This window comes from Rhinatrema bivittatum, chromosome 14 (assembly GCF_901001135.1).
Source record: "Rhinatrema bivittatum chromosome 14, aRhiBiv1.1, whole genome shotgun sequence".
In the NCBI taxonomy this organism is placed as follows: Eukaryota; Metazoa; Chordata; class Amphibia; order Gymnophiona; family Rhinatrematidae; genus Rhinatrema; species Rhinatrema bivittatum.
The window spans coordinates 46553643-46574236 of record NC_042628.1 but is presented as its reverse complement, the minus strand read 5'-3'; the positions used below and the strand labels follow the sequence as shown (position 1 = coordinate 46574236).

Here is a 20594-nt window from a genome sequence, read left to right as displayed (position 1 = left end):
GACATAGGCAAGGGAAGTAGAAGTTTTGCGGGCCCGCAAAATAGTGGAGATGACGTCCTCAGCATATCCCCTCTGCCTTAGCCTTCGCCGTTCAAAAGCCAAGCCGCAAGACAGAAGCGATCCGCCTGGTCGAAAAATACGGGACCTTGATGGAGAAGGTATTGAAAGATGGCCTAGGCGAAGAGGACCGTCCGACACCAAGTTGACTAGGTCCGCGAACCACGGTCTGTGAGGCCACTTGGGAGCTACGAGAATGACTGGACCTCTGTGAAGCTCTATCCGTCTGAGCACTTTCCCTATGAGGGGCCACGGAGGAAACACGTACAGCAGAACGTCGCACGGCCACGGATGGGCTAGGGCATCCACCCCTTCTGAGCAGTGTTCCCACCAGCGGCTGAAGAACCGGGGAACCTTGGCATTGTTCAGAGTTGCCATCAAGTCCAGGTGCAGGGGACCCCACTTGTTGATAATTAGGGCCATGGCGTCAGACAACTCCCACTCGCCTGGATCCAGACGCTGACGACTCAAGAAGTCGGCTTGCACATTCTCGTTGCCTGCTATGTGGAGAGCCGCGAAGCAGTCCAGGTTGCCGCTCCGCCCACGCGAGGAGGCGACTTGCTTCGAGGGCCACCAGTCGACTCCTGGTGCCCCCTTGGAGATTGATGTACGCCACAGTGGTAGAATTGTCCGAGAGCACCCGGACTGCCTGTCACCGAAGTAGTGGGAGAAATTCCTTGAGTGCTAGACGAACCGCCCGGGTCTCCAGGCGGTTGATGTGCCAGTGAGACTGAGTTGAGGACCAAGTGCCCCTGCGTGTTCTGAGACTGGCAACCGCTCCCCAATCGGACAGGCTGGCATCCGTCGTGACTACCATCCACTGGCGGGGTCCGAAGGGACATTCCACGGAGGAGGTGCTTGAGAGAAAGCCACCATTGTAATTCGCTGATGGTAGAGTCTGAAAGTAGGAGCTGCATCTGATACCAGTTGCCAATGGGCCAGCAAAGCTCTCTGTAACGGTCGCATATGTGCAAATGCCCAAGGGACCAGGTCGATCGTGGAAGCCATGGTCCCCAGGACCTGCAGATAATCCCACGCCATGGGGAGAGGCATGGAGAGGAAGCTCTGGAGCTGATCCATCAACTTGAATGCTCTCGAGTCCGGTAGAAAAACCTTGCCGACACGGGTATCGAAGCGAGCCCCCAGGAACTCCAAGACCTGGGTCGGATGGAGATTGCTCTTGGAGAAGTTGACTATCCAACCTAGGGTCGAGAGAAGAGCGAGTACGCGGTCCACCACCTGGCGGCATAGGGTCTCCGACTTGGCCCGGATTAACCAATCGTCCAAGTACGGGTGGACCAGGACACCATCCTTCCGAAGGGCTGCCGCCACCATCACCTTGGTAAACGTGCATGGTGCCGTAGCGAGACCGAAGGGCAGAGCCCTGAACTGGAAGTGCTCACCCAAGATGTGGAACTGGAGAAACCTCTGATGTTCGGGACGGATCGGTATATGCAGGTAGGCCTCCGTCAGATCGAGTGAGGCCAAGAATTCCCTGGGATGGACCTCCGCTATCACCGCCCGAAGGGTTTCCATCCGGAAATGGGGCACCTTGAGGGCCCGGTTGACCCTCTTGATATCCAGGATGGGACGGAAGGAGTCGTCCTTCTTCGGGACCACGAAGTAGATGGAGTATTGGCTGGCGCCACGCTTCGCCACCAGAACCAGCAAATGGCCACCAGCCTCTGGAGTCTGATAAGAGTCTGAGTCACCGCGGCCCGCCTCTGGTGGCCGCACGGAGAAACCATGTACAAGTCCGGGATGTTGCGAGCAAACTCTAAAGCATAGCCTTTGTCTATTGTTTCAAGGACCCACTGGTCTGACATGATCTTGGCCCATTCCTCCACGAACAGAGACAAACGACCACCTAAGTTGGGACTGGAGGGATGGGCCGGCAGAATCTCATTGGGAGGTGGGCTTGGGCGCAGGACGGTGGGTAGTGGCAGCTCGAAAGGGCCGACGGCTTCGAAAGGACTGGGGTCAAGACTGGGCCCTAGAAGAATTTCCCCCAGAGAAGGCGCCCCTTGCTCTTGGGTTATATCGGCGTTGGCCCCGGAAGCGGGTACGAGTAGGGAAGAAGGATCTAGCCTGTTTCGGGCGGTCCTCGGGCAACTTATGGACCTTGTTCTCCCCCAAGGATTTAATAAGCTGGTCCAGATCTTTGCCAAAGAGCAACTTACCTTTAAAGGGGAGAGTTCCCAGCTGTGCCTTAGAAGACAAATCAGCCACCCAGTGTCAGAGCCAGAGGAGCCGTCTGACCGAGACCGCCGAAGCCATCTTCTTCGCCTGCACCCAGAACAAGTCGTATAGGGCATCCACCCCATAAGCTATGGCGCCTTCCAACCTGTCAGCCTGCTCTGCCTCTGCAGACGGGAGGTCTTGGGTGCTGAGTAATTGTTGGACCCACCTAAGGCTTGCCCGCTGCAAGAGACTACTGCAGACGGACGCCCGAACACCCAAGGCCAGGATTTAAAAAATGCGCTTGAGATGGAATTCCAGCTTACGATCTTGGACATCCCTCAAGGCCGTAGTGACCGCCGTAACAGAAGAGTCCATCTTAGGCATTTTCAACGATTCTAAACACGCCTCCGGGAGGGGATAAAGCTTTTCCATGGCCCTCCCGACCCGGAGGCCCGCCTTAGGGACCTGCCATTCCCTGAGGAGCATTAATTTGTGCATGGGATGGAAGGAAAAGGAGCACAGCAGGGCCCTATGTCCCACTAGAACTGGATCCAAAGAAGCTGGCATTGCTGCAGAAAACTCATCCACCGGGGGACAGTCAATCCCCAATTCCTGGGAGATGAAAGGGAGAAGAGGCTCCAATTCCTCCCTGCGGAAAAGACGGAGGACCCGGGGGTCATCCCCCTCCGGGGGGGGGGGCGTCAGCCACATCTGGGTCCTGGTCCGGATCCTGGGCAGGCGGGAGGGGGGGGGAAACCCCTGAATCACACGGACCCAGGTTGCCCCCTGCCCGTCAGGAGCCGCAGGGGAGGGTGGGACAGAGAGCCGAGGGACCTTAGCCGGAGGGGGGGCTGCTTCTTCCTGAAAACTTGCTAAGTAGGATTTGTGCAGCAAAAACACAAATTCAGTGGAAAAATGGGTCCTAACGCCCCCGGGGAGGGGTTTCGGGGGTGGGGGGTCTGGATCTGGAAGAGGAGAGTGTGCGGGGCACTGAAAAAATTGGGTCCGGAACTTCAGGGAGCTCCGAGAAAGAAACTGGAGAAAAACCCAAAAATCCGCCGTTCCGCGGTTTTTGACGGCTCGGGAACGGAGGGGGTAATCGCTTTGGAGGCCTGGCCCGGGGACTCAGAGGAACCTCCTCCCCCGGAAGGCAGCGAGAACAGAGTCCCTGCCACGAAAGCCGGACCGAGGAATCCCCACAAGCTAAACACAGAGGAGATCGTGGCATGGCTGCTAGGTGGGGGAGGGGCAGCACTAAAAATGAGCTGAGCTGCCGGTGCTGAGTGAGCAGAGGCACAGAATGAACTGTGCACGCTCACAGTTCTCTCTCTAGAGCTGCAAGAGTAAATAGGGAAGGCAGGAGCTTTCTCCTGATCCTGTCAGAGACTCCTCTTAGTTAAATCCTTTTTTTTTTTAACTCCAAAGGAGGGACAAAAACGGCCCCTGTCAGCAGCTACAGAATCAATGGATCCCAGTGAAGGGAAAGCAGTATAGGAGAGAGAAAAGCTGAACAGGGGGAGTGACTGACACCACCAATTTTCACCCCTGCAGCCGAGGACCACCAGGAATAGGGAGCCTGGGCTATATAAAACAAGGGGCCAAGCCCCCCTAGGCCCCCACAAGAGTAAGGAGATAGGGACTGTCTCCTGTAAAGGATCCACAGAGTTCACACAAATCAAGAAATAAAAACTCTTTTTTTTTTTTTTTTTTTAAATTAATAACTCAGAAATGCTTGCTTGATCCAAACAAAATAGACACACAGAAGGAAAAAATGCCCAAAAGGGACAAGCAGAAGTTAACAGGGAACCACAGGGTGAGCTATTCCACCTGCTGGAGACAGACAAATACTGAAGGGCTCCAGGGTAGGCTCTGTCCTCCTATAGGATACCCTTTCAGTTTTGGTCTGTCTCCACCTGCTGGAAAGAAGGCTCAACCCATGGTCTGGACTGATCCGGGTACGTACAGGGAATCTTACCAACTAGAGATTACTGCTTAGCTAGCCTAATCTTGTTAAGGCTACTATTGTAAGGAATAATAGTACCTCTTAAGATTGCCTTTAGAATCTCCTATCTTAGAGTTGAATTATAGTCTGTTAGAGATGGGGGTCATGATGATTAAAAGCTATCGATTCAGTGCTTAATTTCTGAAATAGGCATCATCCAACATAGAGATATTCAACTGTTAAATACAACGTTAAAGTCAACCCCCATCCGTAATCATTCCTGCAGGTAACAGGCTGATAGCACGGGATGTGGAGCCAGAGGATCTAACAACATTCTATTACTACATCTATGATGTATCATTTTTATAGCACGACTAGACATACATAGCACTGTAGATTCACTCATGCCCAAGCACCTTGAAATTTCAAAGTTTTTATTCTCACCCCCAGACTAAACAGCAGAGCAGTGAGAGAACAGCCTGAAACAAAACTTGATTGTTCCACGTGAGAATTAACTCGTAACTCTGAAGCTGACCCTAAGCCTTTGGAACTTCTTTTCTCATCAGCATTGCGTATGCAGGGCCGGATTTAACTTGCCAGCGTCTGTAGGCAATGGACGGTCCTGCCACATCTTCATCAGCACTGTCTTGCCCCGTCAGCATTTTCTCCCTTTCTGAGTTCCTCCATTCGTCTATGGTGGGGGTCACAGCCCTGTCTGATGGACTCTTCTTGGACTGACCGTGACTTCTGCTCTTAGGGATAAAGTTGCTGCATTTGCTAGCCTCTGGCTGCTTGTTGTTTATTTACCCAGGCTTATAGTCAACAAGTAGATCTTGATAAGCCGACCAGCGCTGTTCAAGCTGGTCAAAGTTTCTTGTCTATTTTCTTTCAACTGAGACAGTGTTTCTTTCCTGGGACACCAGTCATTATCCATTTTTTACAGTCTGTTTCTTCTAGATTCATTTTTTGTTGCTTTCTGAGGTAAAACATGGATATCTCGCTATAAGCCCTAACGTCTTTAGTCTTTCCTCATAGAGGAATAGTTCCATCCCCTTTATCATTTTGATCGCCCTTCTCTGTACCTTTTCTAATTCTGCTATATATTTTTTGAGATGTGGTGACCAGAACTGCACACAATACTCAAGGTGCGGATCACCCCTGGAACCCTTTTTACGTTAAATCTTTTTATTAACACAAAACAAAACAATATCAACTCCATAATAAACAACAGAACAGAGAAATGAATCCTTACTTTGATAGAATACATATCAGTCCAAAAACATTGCATTTGCTTTCCCCTTTATAAATATTCAGTGAGGTCCCCCTACCTGCTCTTTACCCGTTCCCCCCCACACATGAATCACCACATATCCTGTGAGTGTGGGCTCAGACACTCATGCGGGCCAAGTTATCACAACAGATCCAACAATCCTCATTTAACATCCACCTCAAAACTGACAAGAATATCATGCAGGCAAGTTCACTATTGCTACCAGCAATATGTGAAGGAAACTCATCAAGCACTGAATAATTGACTTCATGTTCTAGGGGACAATGACTGGAAATAGAGCTCCCATACTAAAAAAAAAAAGTAATTTTGCCTTTAACCCTTTCCCTCACAGTGACAACTTTTCCATCTGCATTAAACATCGCCCTGCACCACTGTTCATTAAGAGGGATGATCCGGCACACACCACCTTGCTAGGATGCATTTCTTTCTCAAAAGTAAAGCCACCTACTTCCTGGAAAGGAAATGGGAAAACATATAAAAAAAATATAAACTCTGGGGTAAATGGGATAGCCACCCCCATGGCACCTGTGACCAAAATGTTTTAATAGAGGGGTACTCCCAAAACAAATGACCCAAGGTACCAACTTGTAAAGTACATTTCTCACAAATATCAGAAGCAATAATCCCAGCTTTATAGGCTATATGTCATGAATAATAAACCTGTTCCCAAAATTTGTGGCAAGTTTCTTGCAGGGTAACATTCTCTGTAATTTTATGCATACCCTGAAAACTTTTAATAAAAGTATCTACTGACGCCAACATCTCCAATTCCAAGCACCATTTACTTTTTGACTCCACCAGATCTGGAAACTCATCTCGTGGATCCAAAGCCCATCTATACATTGAAATCGAAGTTCTTTTCTAACCAACTGGAGCCAAGTCATCTGTTTTGCTAAACTATGGCTCTCTCAGATTCTCTGTCTGTAGTGAGAGAACACAGTGCTTAGCCTGCAGAAATGCAAAAAAAATGACAATGTGCTAATCAATAATGATCACTTATGTCATGAAATGACTTAAGACTCCCATCTTCAGTCAACAAATGAGCCAACAGAAACATCCCCTTGGTTTCCCATTCCTGGAATGCACTAAACTCCATCCCAAGAAGAAAAGCACCATTGCCTCCAATAGGGAGGAAAGCAGATTTATAAGGATCACAGTTCAATCTGAAACACACAAACTGCCAAACTCAATGCACAAAGGATGTTAGAGAGAAATTCCTTACCATAAAGGCAATTTGCTATGTTCAGCATGTAGAATATATTTCAAATAAAAAGGTTTAAACAAAAAGCATTCTATGTCTCTTAGAATGTAATGAGACAAATCATAAAGCCAGCCTACTAAATGCCATATAGCATAGGCTAGATTATACAACTATAGATTAGGGAGCCCCTGCAACTCTTTAAAAACTGGCATTACATTGGCTACCCTCCAAGTACATCTGATTTTAATGCTAGTTTACAGATTATTAATATTATTAATATTAAGTCTGCAATTTCATTTTTCAGTTCTTTCAATGCTCTGGGATGAATGCCATCTGGGCCAAGTGATTTGCTATTCTTTAGTTTCTTAATCAATCCTAGTATATCTTCCAGGTTCACTGAGATTTATTTCAGTTCCTCTGAATCATCACTTTTAAATATCACTTCTGGCATGGTTATATGCTTTACATCGTCCTCAGTAAAGACCAAAAGTAAAGAATTAATTTAATCTCTCTACTATGGTCTTGTTCTCCCTTAGCAACCCATTTACCCCTCAATCATCTAATAGTCCAATTCACTCTCTTTCAAACCTTTGGCTTCAAATGTACCTGAAAAAGTTTTTATTATGAGCTTTTGCTTCCACAACAAGCTTTTTTTCAAATTCTGTCTTTGCTTTCCTTATCAATGCTTTAAATCTAACTTGTCAGTGTATATACTGTTTCCTATGTTTTTCTTTTGGATCCCTTTTCCATGTTTTGAAAGCTGCTCTTTTGGGTAGAATAGCCTCTCTCACCTCACCTTTTAACTATGCCAGCAGTCATTTGGCTTTCCTTCCACCTTTTTTAATGTGTGGAATACATCTGGTCTGGGCTTCCAAGATGATATTTTAAACAATGTCCATGCCTGGTGTAAACTCTTTGTACTGATGTGGACCCTTGGTCCGGAGAGAATGAGTGTACTCACCGAGGAACAGTCCCGATGAAACTCCTCTCCAGGAGGTGGTGTGGGCAACCGTCCAGGCGAGGGCGAACCTCAGCTGCTAAAAGCCCTCCGAGGAGCGGATGGCCTGGAGGCGTCGGGAAGCCCCGAGGAGCGGTACAACCAGAGCTCCAAAGCAGGCGGCAACGTGGAGTCCGAGTCCAGGCAAAGGTCGAGGCAGGCGGCAAGCATGGCAGAGGTCGGAATCCAGGCAAGGTCAAGGCAGGCGGCAGACAAAACAGAGTTGGTGTCCAGGCAAGGTCAAGGTAGGCAGCAGGCAAAAGCAGAGTCAGTGTCCAGACAGGGTCAAGGCAGGCAGCAGGCAAAAGCAGAGTCGGTGTCCAGGCAGAGTCAAGGCAGGCGGCAGGCAAAACAGAGTCGGTGTCCAGGCAAGGTCAAGGCAGGCTCCAACACAATCCAAGGGAGGTACACAACCAGGCAGTCACTCAAGAACCTTGTTGCAAGGCATCTGCTGGTTCCCAGGGAGAGGTTTAAATCTCCCCGGGTGCTGACGTCATCTTCCGGGGCCGGCCAGATCTTCCTGCCGTGGCCCCTTTAAGGGGCGGAGCCTGCCGCACTCTCGAGGAAGCGCGGGAGACATAGCGCCGCGGCCTGTGTGATCCGCTGTGCCTGGAGAGGGTCCTGCTTGGCTGCACCGCGATGGTAGGGGTCCTGGCCAGGGGCTACCACGGCCAGGAATCACAACAGTACCCCCCCTCTTACGCCACCTCCTGGAAGGACCAGGCTTACCCGGGTGTGTAAGATGAAAGTGCTAGAGTAAGGTCTTATCCAAGATGTTCGCCGATGGTTCCCACAAGTTTTCTTCCGGGCCAAAGCCCTCCTACGCAATCAGATATTCCCACCGTCTGTGGTTACGACGGACATCAAGAATCTCACGTACTTGATAGATCGGATCATCCTCCGATGCAACAGCCTTTGGTCGAAGTGAAGCAGCATGGAACGAAGAGGAGATTACTGGTTTGAGCAATGAGACGTGGAAGGAATTATGAATACGGAAACTGGCTGGCAGCCGTAAGTGATAGGTTACAGGTCCCAGGCGTTTACTGATGAAGAAAGGTCCAATGTACTTGGGAGCGAGTCTCATGGACGGAACCCGGAGACTTATGTGGCGTGTACTGAGCCAAACTTGGTCTCCCATGCTAAACATTGGAGAAGGCCGACGATGTTTGTCCGCCATCCGCTTGGTGGTTGCAGCCGCACGTGAAAGCTTGGAATTGGTAACTTCCCATAGTTCATGCAGCTGTAGTGTGGAAAGGTGAGCTGCCGGGGAGGCAACCGAAAGGGGCAGAGGAAGAGGAGGCCAGGGCTGCTTGCCGTAGACAATCTGAAACTGAGAATTCCCAGTAGCTGAGTGCGTGTGGGAATTATGCGAGAACTCGGCCCAGGGTAAGAGCGTGGACCAATCATCCTGTCGGTCGTTTACAAAAAGGCGGAGAAACATCTTCAATCCACTGTTGATTCGTTCAGCCTGGCTATTCCCTTGGGGGTGAAAAGCTGTGGTAAAGTCCAATTGCACACCAAATTTTTTGCACAACGCATCCCAGTATTTAGCGGTAAATTGTGGACCCCTGTCCAATGTCATGTGGAGTGGAAGACCATGAAGGCGGAACACATGAAGGGAGAATAGCCCCGCCAACTCAAGGGCGGATGGTAACTTGGGCAAAGTGTGCCATTTTGGAAAATCGGTCGACCACCACCCAAATGACCTGATTATCGGAAGAAGGAAGGAGATCCACTACAAAATCAGTGGAAACATGGGTCCAGGGTTCCTGAGGTAGTGGTAGGGGTTGGAGGAGGCCCCATGGCCGGCCAGGTAACAGCTTCTGTTGAGCACACTTCGGACAAGAATTAGCGTAGGCACACACATCCCGACACATATGGGGCCACCAGTAGTAGCGGGATAATAGTTCCAAGGTACTTGCTCTTCCGGGATGACCGGCAGTAAGGGAATCATGTGCCCATGAAAATACTTTGGGACGAAGGCGAAGAGGAACCACCGACTTCCCTGGTGGTGCAGTTTCTGTAGTGGCCAGTACCACCTTGGCTGGATCAATAATATAGCTGAGGGTGTCATGTGTGTCTTCAGTTTCGTGTAACCGGGAAAGGGCGTCCGCACGAATGTTCTTGGTTGCGGGGCGATAGCGTAACACAAAATCAAAGCGACTGAAGAATAGAGACCATCGGGCTTGGCGTGGATTCAATCATTGTGCCTTGCCAAGATATTCCAAGTTTTTATGGTCTGTGTAGACCGTAATTGTGTGTTGTGCTCCCTCCAGCCATTGCCTCCATTCCTCGAAAGCCATCTTTATAGCCAACAACTCCTTGTCACCAATCCCGAAGTTTCTCTGGGCCTGGGAAAATTTGCGGGAAAAATAGGAGCAGGAGAGTAATGTTCCTTGGTTGGAGTCTTGGCTAAGTACTGCCCCTACGGCAATGACCGAGGCGTCCACCTCCACAATAAATGGTCAAGTGGGATCTGGGTGGTGGAGACAAGGTTCTTGTAGAAATGCAGTCTTGAGTCTCTCAAAGGCCTGTACAGCCTTGCTAGGCCAATTCCTAGGATCCGCCCCCTTTTTGGTCAGGGCCATGAGGGGTGCCACAATGTGTGAAAATTGAGGAATGAAATTTCTGTAAAAATTGGCAAACCCAAGAAAGCGTTGCAATGCACGGAGTCCCACAGATTGCGGCCATTCCCGGATGCTAGCTAACTTATCAGGGTCCATTTGAAAGCCAGTGGTAGAGACAATGAAGCCCAGAAAAGGTAAAGATTGCTTTTCGAACAGGCATTTTTCCAGTTTTACAAATAACCGGTTTTTTTCTCAGGCGTTAAAGAACTCTTCGGACATCTGTGCGATGAGCAGCCAGACTCTTGGAATAGATTAGTATATCATCAAGATAAATGATTACTCCCTGATGCAACATGTCCCGAAATACTTTGTTCATTAAATTTTGGAACACCGCAGGAGCGTTGCAAATTCCAAACGGCATCACCAGATATTCATAATGACTGTCGCGTGTGTTAAACGCGGTCTTCCATTCATCTCCCGGTTTTATCTGGACCAGGTTGTATGCACCGCGCAAGTCCAATTTAGAAAATACTTTAGCCCCATGAAGGCGGTCTAGTAATTCCGGAATCAGTGGGAGAGGATATCGATCCTTGCGAGTTATTGCATTAAAGTCCCCTGTAGTCAATGCATGGTCTCAACGACCCGACTTTCTTGGGGACAAAAAAAGAAACCTGCACCCGCTGGAGACGACGAAGGTCGGATAAACCCTCGTTCAAGATTCTCTTTGATATATTGGGACATGGCAAGTGATTCTGGGCCAGATAATGGATACACCCGCCCTCTAGGTGGACTGGTATTGGGAATCAGATCTATGGCACAGTCAAATGTACGGTGTGCCGGAAGGATCTCAGCCTCTTCTTTGGAGAAGACATCAGCAAAATCTGCATACTGAGGAGGCGGTTGGAGTTTAGTAGCGGCTAGTTGAATCTTAGGTTGCGGTCTCTGATTTAAACAGGTAGTGAAACATTCCGATCCCGAAGCCGTGATCTGAAGAGTCCTCCAGTCAATGATGGGTGCGTGTCTTTGTAGCCAGGGGAAGCCCAGGACCACCGGGTGGACCGCTTTTTCCAAAATGAAGAAGGATATCTCCTCCTTGTGGAGGATCCCTGTATGGAGTGTTATTGGGGCGGTACAGACAGTGACTTGACCTGGAAGATTCTCCCCCTGGATTGACGAGATAAATAAGGGTGACTCGCGATGAAGTACTGGTAATTGTAGTTGATGAACCAATTCTGCTAGGATGAAATTTCCTCCTGATCCTGAGTCGATAAGGGTCAAAGTTGTGAGGGATCCATGGAGGTAATGTAGCGTGACCGGAACAGTACAGTGAGGGGCGAGATTGCTCCCTAGGGTCAGCCCCTCTAAAACGCCTAGGTCCGATAGTTTCCCAGAAGTTCAGGGCAATGAGCCAGAAGATGTCCCTTGTTACCACAATAGAGACAAAGTCCCATCCTTCTTCGACGCTGCTTCTCCTCGGTAGTCAGGTGGCTCCTCCCCAACTGCATGGGCTCCTCCCTGCCCTCTGAAAAAGTCTCTGATGTGGTTGGATTAACCATGGGACGGGAGAAGGAAGGGGCTAAAGGAACCATGCGTCGGTATGGTCTAGACTCCTTGGCCCGTTGTTGTAGTCGTCGGTCAATGCGCCCTGCGAGGTCAATCAATGCCTCCAGGTCATCTGGAATCTCTCGTGCGGCTAACTTGTCTTTGATATGGGGAGACAGCCCTTCCAGGAATATCCCTCTTAGGCAATCAGTCCGCCATCCTAGCTCTGATGCCAAGGTGCGAAACTCCACCGCGAAATTGGTCAAAGTACGAGTGCCTTGACGGAGGTTGAGGAGTTCCGAGGAGGCGGTAGACAGACGTCCAGGCTCATCAAATACTTGGCGGAAAGTCTGGACAAACTGCGGCAAGTCACCCAAAATGGAGTCACCACGTTCCCATAGCGGGGATGCCCAAGCCAGAGCCTTCCCGTCCAGCAAGGAAATGATGAATGAAGTCTTTACCCGATCTGTTGGAAATTGTTGTTCCTGCAAGGAGAACCTAATGAAGCAATGATTCAGGAATCCTCGACATTGTTTATCTTCTCCGGCGAATCGGGGTGGAGCAGGCATGTGAGTCACGGCAGTTGTGGAACTTGGACTCGTTGGAGAAGGGATGGCAGCTTCTGCTCCTCGGACCGAATCAAGCCGGCTCACTAAACATTCAACGGTGGTGGTCAGAGTCTCTAGGCACTGCTGTTGTTGTTGCTGCTGCTGCCTCTGTTGCATAAGTTGTTGAGCCAGGCCCGGAATAGCCTGGAGGCCCGTCAAATCCACCGGGTCCATGGCCTTGCAATCTGTACTGATGTGGACCCTTGGTCCGGAGAGAATGAGTGTACTCACCGAGGAACAGTCCCGATGAAACTCCTCTCCAGGAGGTGGTGTGGGCAACCGTCCAGGCGAGGGTGAACCTCAGCTGCTAAAAGCCCTCCGAGGAGCGGATGGCCTGGAGGCGTCGGGAAGCCCCTGAGGAGCGGGTACAACCAGAGCTCCAAAGCAGGCGGCAACGTGGAGTCCGAGTCCAGGCAAAGGTCGAGGCAGGTGGCAAGCATGGCAGAGTCGGAATCCAGGCAAGGTCAAGGCAGGCGGCAGACAAAACAGAGTCGGTGTCCAGGCAAGGTCAAGGCAGGTGGCAGGCAAAAGCAGAGTCGGTGTCCAGGCAAGGTCAAGGCAGGCTTCAACACAATCCAAGGGAGGTACACAACCAGGCAGCCACTCAAGAACCTTGTTGCAAGGCATCTGCTGGTTCCCGGGGAGAGGTTTAAATCTCCCCGGGTGCTGACGTCATCTTCCGGGGCCGGCCAGATCTTCTCGCCGCGGCCCCTTTAAGGGGCGAAGCCTGCTGCACTCTCGAGGAAGCGCCGGAGACATCGCGCCGCGGCCCGCACGATCCGCTGCGCCTGGAGAGGGTCCTGCTTGGCTGTATCGCGACGGTAGGGGTCCTGGCCAGGGGCTACCACGGCCAGGAATCACAACACTCTTTAACTTTGCAGCTGCTCCTTTCTGTTTTTTCCTAACCATTTTTCTCATAATAACCCTTTTGAAAGTTAAATGCTATCACAGTAGTTTTCCTTAATATCCTCCCTCTTGTTATCAAGTCAAATTTGATCATGTTACAATTACTATTGCCAAGTGGTCCAAACACCATTACCTCTTTCATCAAATCAAGTATTCCACTAAAGATTAGGTCTAAAATAGCTTTTCCATTTGTCAGCTCTTCTACCAGCTGTTCCATGAAGCTGTCATTTATTTCATCTAGAAACTTTACCTCTTTAGCATGTCCTGATGTGTCATTTACACAGTCAATATTTAGGTAATTGAAATCATCTATTATTTCTGTGTTGATACTTTTGTTATCTTCTCTAATTTCTGTTATTATTTCATCTGTTTGTTCATTCAGGCCAGGTGGATGGCAGTACACCCCCCAATGCTATTCTATTCCCCTTCTCACATGGAATTTCTATCCATATAAGTGAATTTTGTTTCCTGTAGAACATTTATCCTGTTTGACTATGCCCTTTTTAACATATTGTGCCACCCCTCCACAAATATGATGCATCCAATCATTGCAATATAATTTGTACTCTGGTATCACAGTATCCCATTGGTTAACCTCCTTCCACTAGGTCTATGAGATGCCAATTATATCTACCTCTTCATTCTGTGCTGTACACTCTAACTCTCCCATCTTATTTTTTAAACTTCTAGCATTTGTGTAGTGTTTGTGGCATTGTGGACCCCTGGTCGCTGTGGAGATGACTCTGTCCACGGGGAGGGGCCCCATGGGGAACCACAGCGATAGGCTGAACTCAAATAGCAGACACAGGATGGATGGAAGGCTTTATTGTACTGATGTAGATAGATGATGTAAGCAGGAAGGTAAGGCACTGAGATCCGCAAGGTGCCAATACGTTCAACAGGCTCGAATGTAGAATCTCACCCAAATGTTCTTGATAGGTGGGAGCCCACAGTGCGGGTAATGCCACAGCTGGTGGGTGGCATTGGAGCACCGGATCGTAGAGGTACTCACAGGAATGTGGGCGTCTTCCTGGTGATGAAATGGTGGGACCGAAGGTCCGTGGTACAGGATACATAGGCTGATAGGCCCTCGAGGAGTGACAGTCCGATATCCTGAAATGTAGAAGAGAGAGAAAGACCCCCGAGGACCGTTTGTCTAGTTAGTAAAGAACCCTGAAGGGGAAGTGAGAGACCGCCAAGGAACAGGTGTCTAGAGCTTCTGAGGGAGCGAGGCCCTTGGAGTGAAAGCGGCGTCTAAGCATGCAGCTTAGAGCAGTCAGAGTAGCTAAACCGAAGTCCTTGCTAACTCAAAGGCAGTAGCGAAACGGAAGCTTGATATACCCGGAGGTATTGACATCATGCTGTGGGGATGCCCCCAAGGTTCCCGCCATGACGTGTATATGAGCGTAGGAGATGTGCGTGCGCGCATCCTAGGAGGCCATGGGAGTGAGCATGGCGGACTGGAACACCCATGCTAAGTTGGAGACGCCGAGGCCCTCGGCACTCGGCACCAGAGGCAGCCATCTTTCCCAGAAAGAGAGAATAGAGAAGAAAAGAGGTAAGGCAGAGCGGTCACAGCTGTCTGCGACCGACAGGCGCAACAGTACCCCCCTTCAAAGTGCCCCCTCCAAGACCTCTTCCAGGTGGTCTGGGCTTGCATGGATGTGTCAGGTGGAATTGGCGTATCATCTCTTTATCTGTAATATTGGCCAGTGGTTCCTCAGAGTTCTCTGCTGGACCATAGTTCTCCCATGAGATGAGATACTCCCATGTCTTGCCTCTTTTACATACATCAAGGATGTCGTCCACAGCATATTTGATGTCATCTTCTGTATCCAGACTAGTAGGTTCTGGGTCTATCCTGGAGAATTCGGAGAGCATCACTGGCTTTAGTAGAGATACATGAAATGCATTGTGTATCTTCATTGATGGAGGCAGTTTTAGACTGTACGTCAGATTTCCTAATTGCTGAAGGATGGCAAAGGGTCCCACACAGTGAGGTGCAAATCTTGCTGAAGGAAGCTTAAGTCGAAGGTACTTGGTGCTTAACCAGACTTTATCTCCAGGCTGAAACTGAGGTGCCTTTTAATGATGAGCATCATAGGTTCTCTTTGCCTTTTGTCCTACTTTGAGGAGAAGCTCCTTTGTCTCCAAAGTTGGGAATACTCTGCTGCGGTAGCCTGTCCAGCAGGAGAGGCTACTAACAATGGAATTGGCAGAGGAGGTAATGGCTGTATTCTGTAGACAAGCTGGAAAGGGGAAGACCTCATCGAAGTAGCAGGATGCGAACTGATGGCAAATTCTGCCCAAGGCAGTCATTCAGCCCAGTCGTTCTGTCTAGAATTGATGTATGATCGCAGAAATTGTTTCAGCGTTCTATTCATCCTCTCAGTCTGACCGTTGGACTGAGGATGGTAGGCAGAGGTTAAGCCAAGGCGATGTCAAATTTTTGACATAATGCTCTCCAAAACTTTGCAGTAAATTGCACTCCTCTGTCGGATAGGATATGTTTAGGCATCCCATGAAGAAGAAAGATGTGTTTAATAAAGAGTTTTGCTAACTCCGTAGCAGAGGGTAATCCTGGAAGTGCTACAAAATGTGCCATTTTAGAGAAACGGTCGACCGTGACCCATATAGTGTTATTCCCATTGGATGATGACAGGTCCACTACGAAATCGGTAGCTATATGGGTCCATGGTTCATCCGGCGATGGTAAAGGCTGTAATAGGCCCCAAGGACGCCTGGGTGGTGGTTTTTGCTCGGCACGGACAGCGCAGGAACCCAAATACGCTTGTACGTCCTTCTTCATGGTTGGCCACCAATAGTAACTTTGCAACATAGCAAGGGTACGACTCTGTCCTGGAAGGCCTGCCAGACAGGAATCGTGTGCCCACTTCAACAGCTTCTTCTTTAAATTTCTGGCCATCACCGTCTTCCCGGTGGGTACTGTGTGGGTGGCTGCAAGAACCACTCTTTCGGGATCAATGATATGATGGAGTTCATCCGGCACATCCTGAGGTGAGAATGATTGTGACAGGGCATCAGCCCGAGTGTTCTTCTCTCCCGGATGATACTTCAGAAGGAAGTCAAATCTGTTGAAAAACAGAGACCAACTTGCTTGACAGTGGTTGAGTCGTTTAGCATGTCGAAGGTACTCCAGATTCTTGTGATTGGTGTACACTACTATTTGGTGTTGTGCGCCTTCTAGCCACGGACACCACTCTTCAAAAGCCAGCTTGATTGCGAGAAGCTCCTTGTCTCCAATCCCATAATTTCTCTCGGCAGGTGAGAATTGCCTTGAAAAGAAGGAGCAAGGATGGAGCACATTGGATTCGCTATACTGACTTAGAACCGCCCTCACACCAATATCTGATGCATCGACCTCAACGATGAAAGGACGGTGTGGGTCAGGGTGGTGGAGACACGGCTTCTTCTGAAAAACCTCTTTGAGCGTCAGAAAGGCTGAGATGGCTTCTGGAGACCAATTGGCAGGGTTGGCTCCCTTCTTGGTCATAGCAGTTAGAGGGACTGTCAATGATGAACAGTTTTTAATAAAGGATTGGTAGTAATTGGTGAAGCCCAAGAAGCAATGCAGTGCCTTCAGGCCTGTGGGTTGAGGCCAGTCCCGGATACTCTCAAGTTTCTTGGGGTCCATTTGAAAACCATTCTTAGAAACAATGTATCCCAGGAAGGGTACAGCTTCTTTGTGAAACTCGTACTTTTCAAGCTTTGCGATTAGGTGGTACTCACGCAGGCGTCTTAGGACTTTCTTAACATCCTCCTGATGACTTTGCAGATCTTGAGAAAAGATCAGTATATCATCGAGATATACTAATATGCATTGATAAAGTAAGTCCCGTAAGATATTGTTCATCATATTTTGAAAGACTGCAGGTGAGTTACTTAAGCCGAAGGGCATGACGAGGTATTCAAAGTGTTCATCATGAATGTTAAAAGCAGTCTTCCATTCGTATCCTTCTCAAATACGCACCAAGTTGTAAGCTCCTTTAAGGTCTAATTTGGAAAATATTTTGGCTCCTTGGAGCCTATCGAACAGTTCAGAAATTATTTATTTATTTAGAACTTTTAAGAACATAAGAACATAAGAAAATGCCATACTGGGTCAGACCAAGGGTCCATCAAGCCCAGCATCCTGCTTCCAACAGTGGCCAATCCAGGCCACAAGAACCTGGCAAGTACCCAAAAACTAAGTCTATTCCATGTTACCATTGCTAATGGCAGTGGCTATTCTCTAAGTGAACTTAATAGCAGGTAATGGACTTCTCCTCCAAGAACTTATCCAATCCTTTTTTAAACACAGCTATACTAACTGCACTAACCACATCCTCTGGCAACAAATTCCAGAGTTTAGTTGTGCGTTGAGTAAAAAAGAACTTTCTCCGATTAGTTTTAAATGTGCCCCATGCTAACTTCATGGAGTGTCCCCTAGTCTTTCTACTATCCGAAAGAGTAAATAACCGATTCACATCTACCCGTTCTAGACCTCTCATGATTTTAAACACCTCTATCATATCCCCCCTCAGTCATCTCTTCTCCAAGCTGAAAAGTCCTAACCTCTTTAGTCTTTCCTCATAGGGGAGTTGTTCCATTCTCATCATTTTGGTAGCCCTTCTCTGTACCTTCTCCATCGCAATTATATCTTTTTTGAGATGCAGCGACCAGAATTGTACACAGTATTCAAGGTGCGGTCTCACCATGGAGCGATACAGAGGCATTATGACATTTTCCGTTTTATTCACCATTCCCTTTCTAATAATTCCCAACATTCTGTTTGCTTTTTTGACTGCCGCAGCACACTGAACCGAAGATTTCAATGTGTTATCCACTATGACACCTAGATCTCTTTCTTGGGTTGTAGCACCTAATATGGAACCCAACATTGTGTAATTATAGCATGGGTTATTTTTCCCTATATGCATCACCTTGCACTTATCCACATTAAATTTCATCTGCCATTTGGATGCCCAATTTTCCAGTCTCACAAGGTCTTCCTGCAATTTATCACAATCTGCTTGTGATTTAACTACTCTGAACAATTTTGTGTCATCTGCAAATTTGATTATCTCACTCGTATTTCTTTCCAGATCATTTATAAATATATTGAACAGTAAGGGTCCCACTGTCCACTCCCTTCCACTGAGAAAATTGTCCATTAATCCTACTCTCTGTTTCCTGTCTTTTAGCCAGTTTGCAATCCATGAAAGGACATCGCCACCTATCCCATGACTTTTTACTTTTCCTAGAAGCCTCTCATGAGGAACTTTGTCAAACGCCTTCTGAAAATCCAAGTATACTATATCTACCGGTTCACCTTTACCACATGTTTATTAACTCCTTCAAAAAAGTGAAGCAGATTTGTGAGGCAAGACTTACCCTGGGTAAAGCCATGCTGACTTTGTTCCATTAAACCATGTCTTTCTATATGTTCTGTGATTTTGATGTTTAGAACACTTTCCACTATTTTTCCTGGCACTGAAGTCAGGCTAACCGGTCTGTAGTTTCCAGGATCGCCCCAGGAGCTCTTTTTAAATATTGGGGTTACATTTGCTATCCTCCAGTCTTCAGGTACAATGGATGATTTTAATGATAAGTTACAAATTTTTACTAATAGGTCTGAAATTTCATTTTTTAGTTCCTTCAGAACTCTGGGGTGTATACCATCCGGTCCGGGTGATTTACTACTCTTCAGTTTGTCAGTCAGGCCTACCACATCTTCTAGGTTCACCGTGATTTGATTCAGTCCATCTGAATCATTACCCATGAAAACCTTCTCCATTATGGGTACCTCCCCAACATCCTCTTCAGTAAACACCGAAGCAAAGAAATCATTTAATCTTTCCGCGATGGCCTTATCTTCTCTAAGTGCCCCTTTAACCCCTCGATCATCTAACGGTCATGAAAATACATATCACATCAGTTTACATCGAAGCAAGGTTAAATATTACATCGAACACAGAGTTACATCGAACGAGGGTAACAACAAACAAGGGAAATTAAGGGCAGGGGGGTACCAGTCCTTGATGATAATCTCATTCAGACCCCTGTAGTCGATGCAGGGGCGTAAGGTGCCATCCTTCTTCCCTACAAAAAAGAAGCCTGTACCAGCAGGAGATTTGGAAGGTAAATCCCTTTTGTAGATTTTCTTGTATGTAGGTAAACATAGCTTTAGTCTCAGCTTCTGACAGAGGGTAAACTCTTCCTTTGGGAGGTTCTGAATTTGGCTTCAGATTTATGGCACAGTCAATCACTCTATGTGGCGGAAGAACATCAGCTGCTTGCTTTGAGAAAACATTCTGGAAGGAGGCGTATTGTGGAGGTAAGCCAGGTAATGATGGGGTAGTAGGCATGCAGATGAGCGGTGAAACTTCCGCAAGACACCGACCATGACAGTCTGGTCCCCACTGGGACAGTTCTAAAGTGTCCCAATTAAATTGTGGCATATGGTCTTGAAGCCAAGGCAGCCCAATACAAAAATGAAATGGATTCTGAGTGTAGAGCTCCAGTGCGCAGGCCAATGGCCTGGGTGGTCAATGAAACTTCTCCAGGAAGTGGTTCTCCATGGATAGAGGACAATAGCAGAGGCTTAGCTATTGGTGTGGTAGAAATCCGTAGATGTTCAACTAAGCGCTTCAAAATAAAATTACCTCTGGCACCGGAGTCAATGAGAGCGAGAGTCTGAAATTTGAGACCTCCACAGAGCAGAGATATTGGTAAGGATAATGGAGGAGTAGGAGAGGTGAGGCCCAGGAGAAGTCCTCCTGCAGATCCCAGGCCCATCAGTTTCCTGGACAAATGGGACAGGTTTGGACAGCGTGGCCGACTGGCCACAGTACATGCACAATCCCATGCGCTTGCAAAAACGTCTCTCCTTGAAGGTCAAATGGCTTTGGCCTAGTTGCACAGGCTCATCCTCCTCTAAGGTTGCAGACTGTAAGCTGGAAGCAATAGGCACAGGTTTAGGACGGTTAGCCCTCACTGTAGACTTTCGTGGATTCTTAGCCTCCAGAGTACGGTCGCGGATATGGTGGTCAATTCTCCCAGACAGTTCCATCAGGGACTCAAGGGTATCAGGCAAATCACGAGCCACTAATTCGTCCTTTAAGCGAGAGTTGAGACCCTCCATGAATATGGCACGTAAGTATCCAATGTCCCAATGTAGTTCGGATTCTAGAGTCTTAAATTCAATAGCAAAGTCTGTAAGTGGCTTGTTACCTTGCTGAAGATTGAGCAAGGCAGATCCAGCGATGGTCTGGTGAGCCGGGTCATCAAACACAGACTTAA

General features: G+C 48.2%; 1 protein-coding gene across 4 annotated transcripts in view; it reads right to left on the bottom strand.

The window, feature by feature from the left end:
- C14H16orf96 (chromosome 14 C16orf96 homolog) overlaps positions 1–20594 on the bottom strand; it is a 147634-nt gene that overhangs the window by 105368 nt on the left and 21672 nt on the right. The window contains exon 1 of one of the 4 annotated variants that reach the window (XM_029576460.1): positions 4778–4877. The exons of 2 other annotated variants lie outside the window; for them this stretch is intronic. The gene's annotated coding sequence lies outside the window, so the exon portion shown is untranslated. Of the gene's footprint in view, positions 1–4715; positions 4878–20594 lie in introns of those variants that run through there. One more of the 4 variants, XM_029576461.1, reaches the window with a different exon arrangement.